Raw genomic sequence first — 3,600 nt, 5'->3', positions numbered from 1 at the left:
TGCTGCCATAAACTCCGCTTCACACGATGACAGTACAACACACCTCTGTTTTTGCGAACTCCATGTCATTGGACTTTCGTTCAAGTAGAACACCATTCCACTTGTACTTCTTCTATTAACCAGGTCTCGGGCGTGATTGCTATCCGAGAATGCAAGCTCTTCATTCTTTCTGGAGCTTTGAGGGCAAAACAGTCCCAAGATTGAGAGTTCCCTGTACATATCTTAGATCTTAGAATTCTCTTCACAGCTTGATGGTGAAGTTTAGTTGACCTTTCAAGGAACCAAATTACAATTCCCACTGCATATGCTATGTCAAGTCTAGTGTGGCATAAATATCTCAAACCACCAACGATAATTCTATATTCAGTAGCATTTATGGGTTCACCATCTTCATCTTTTGTCAATTCCAGCCTAGGCTCCATGGGTACCTCCGCCCCATTGCATTCTTCCATGCCTATTTTTTTCAACAAACTCTTGGCATATGATGTTTGTTTTAAGCTGATTCCTTTCTCTTCTTGAGTCACCTCAATACCCAAGTAGTATGATAAAATCCCAAAGTCGCTCATCTCAAATTCCTAGTTCATTTGTTTCTTGAATGTGTTTACTTCATTTCCGTTTCCTCCGGTGACAATGAGGTTATCAACGTATACCCCTACTATTAACACGTTGTCGTGTGACTTTCTTGTGTAGACTGCATACTCATGAACACACCTTTTAGAACCAATTTGGTTCCGGTTCTTGTCCAGACGTGCGTTCCAATCCCGAGGGATTTGTCGAAGGCCATACAATGCCTTGGATAATTTGTACACCATTCCGGTCGAGTCTTTCTTCACGAAGCCCTCCGGCTGCGATACGTACACTTCCACTTCCAACTTCTTGTGCAAGAACGCCGATTTCACATCTAGATGGTGGACCCACAATCCATTCTTACCTAAGAGTACTCTTACTGTTTCGAGGCGGGCAACTAGAGCGAAAACTTCTTCAAAATAAATCCATTATTTTTTAACATATCCCTTCGCCACTAACTGGGATTTGTGGTTCAAGATGTATCCTTTTGGGTCTCACTTCAGTTTGGTCACCCACTTGAGACCAATGGGTTTTCGACCATGTGACAGCTTCACTAACTCCCATGTCTTGTTCTTCTCAGTGGCACGCAATTCGTTTTTCATAGTTTTTACCCACTCGACATTACTATTTGCTACTTCAAATGAGGTTGGTTCTTTGTGATCCAAAGTGAGCATAAGTTCATCTTCTTGTCTGCAGATATCCGAAAACCGACGATATCTCTTTGGTACACCACCACTTGTTGATTCTGAAGTGGTGGTGTTTAAGCCGGTTGAACTGGCAGGTAGGTTTAGATGGTGAGGATGGAAGAGTGTTTATTGGAGAGTTATGGGCCTGATCTGTTGGGCTTTGTTCATTTTCGAAATGGGCCTGTTAACATATATTGAAGAAGTTCATTGGAGTATCACCTTCTTTAAAGCCCTAAGTTTCTGAAGGTGCATCATATTCTATGTGTTCATTCGCCTCCTTGTTGTATCCTTCCACAACCAACGGACATCCTAAATGTTCTTTAAATCATTCAGAATTCTCCCAAATCCACCCTTTGTCTTCCTCAAAGTACACGTGTTTGCTCACACAAGTCTTTCCTGTGTTATGATCAAATAATCTGTATGCTTTACTTCCGGTTTCTGTTCCAAGATACACATATTTCTCGCTCCTATCTTTGAGTTTCTAGAGATGACTATTCATGACTTTCGTATGAGCAATACAGCCAAACACCCGTAGGTGTTCAATATTTGGTTTTCTTCCGGTCCAACACTTGTATGGGGTTGTGTTTTCTAACGCCTTTGTTGACACACGGTTAAGCACATACACTGCATGTCTTGCTGCTTCTCCCCATCACGTCTCCGACACTTTTAAACTTCAAGATTGTTCCCATCATCAGCAAGCTACCATGTCGTGGCCTCCCTTTTTCCATGTCATGGTCGCAAAATGACAAAATTATCGGTTGATCTTCGGTCGCCACGTTGTGGCGGCCAGAAGGCCACGTCCTTGGAACTGCATCAACACAACTTAATGAAATAAGTTGTTTTTCTTCATCCTTAAGAGCTCCAAAGCTCATATATGATTCTTCCTAAGTTCTTCACAGATAAAGTTTCCATCTTTATCCATTAAGATATCCCAATACGCCAAGATCTCAAAAGATAAGTCCTTAATGGCCACTTAAGGCATGAAGTCACCCATTAAGCACTTCATCCTTACAATCTCCAGTCCAAAACAAACATAAGGGTTTTAGGGGTCCTAATGTTCCCTAAAAATGCAAACTTTTTCGAAAAGCACGCACCATGCTTGTCCTTTCCCAAATCTAGGTCAGAAGATGAAATATGACCTAAAACTCATGCAAAGTCTTCCAACCATCCCCAATTTCTAGATCTATATGACATGATGCTCAAGGGACTCAGAGAAACCATAAAGTGTCAAACTTTATCTCTTCAAACCATACAAACCACGTCAAAAGGGACCAAAACATGAAATAAAACCTAGATCTAAAGAGGAAGACATCAAAAGATGGAAGCTTGAGGACTTACAAAGAGTCTAGAAGACGCTCGTAAGTGTGGGGAAAGATTTGATTGTTGAAACAAGGCACCAACTCTTCTTATTCTTCCTTTAAAACCACCAAAAGCTTGCAAAATGAGCAAAAAAACTTCAAAAGAAGAAGTGTTTGACCAGTGGTTCGTTCGTAGGTGAAGAAAGTTGTGGGTGGAAGAAACCCTAGCCATCACTTCCTTTAAATATGGCTTAAGGCCGAAGAATTAGGGTTTTGCATAAAATGGTTACCACGACATGGCCAACATAGTGCCACATCATGGCACTCATTTAATATGTGTGCCTCATGGTGATACCTTCACCACGTCGTGCCCAACCATATTTTCCAACATAGTTTTGATATCCGTACCTCGAAATCCGGATGTTACACGTTTGATCTTTTGGGTTGGCAGAAAGAAAATTAGGTCAAATTTCCCATATTGTCTAAAGTAGCTAGACATGTTTTGGCAATTCCGATCTCAACAGTTCAATCTGAGTCGACTTTTAGTACCGGTGGTGGTAGAGCTATCAGTAAGTATATGATTTCTAACACTAGCCCCACATAACCTTTTATTTGTGCACAAGATAGGATACAATTTTCTTCCGTAGATCATGAACTTGGTTATCTTATGAGGATTAAATAAATAGATGAATTGTTTGCGAAATTATCGAGTATAAAAATTGGTAAGCTTTTTTCGATAGTTTTGGACTGAATTTCACAAACACTTACTATGATATTAATATTATCATTTTTTATGCATATAAGCTTTCAAAGGGTAAAAGGTAATCCAATGATGCGCAACAAAAAGTGATTGAATTGCTTTGCAACCACATAACTAACATGCTATATCTTTGTTTATATTCTCTTATGTTTAATGATTTTTTTAATTTTTTAGTATGTAATGATTTTGGTTGTTTACTTGTAGTCGATATAGTGAAAAGAAAGTTTCAATAGCAAGTTGTTACATAGGATGAATGAAAGGGAAATATTAGAAGAAAAATATTTTGTTT

The sequence above is a fragment of the Lactuca virosa genome, chromosome 8 (assembly GCF_052849685.1).
Source record: "Lactuca virosa cultivar CGN04683 chromosome 8, Lactuca_virosa_CGN04683_v6, whole genome shotgun sequence".
Taxonomy (NCBI): Eukaryota; Viridiplantae; Streptophyta; class Magnoliopsida; order Asterales; family Asteraceae; genus Lactuca; species Lactuca virosa.
This window is presented reverse-complemented; position numbering follows the sequence as displayed.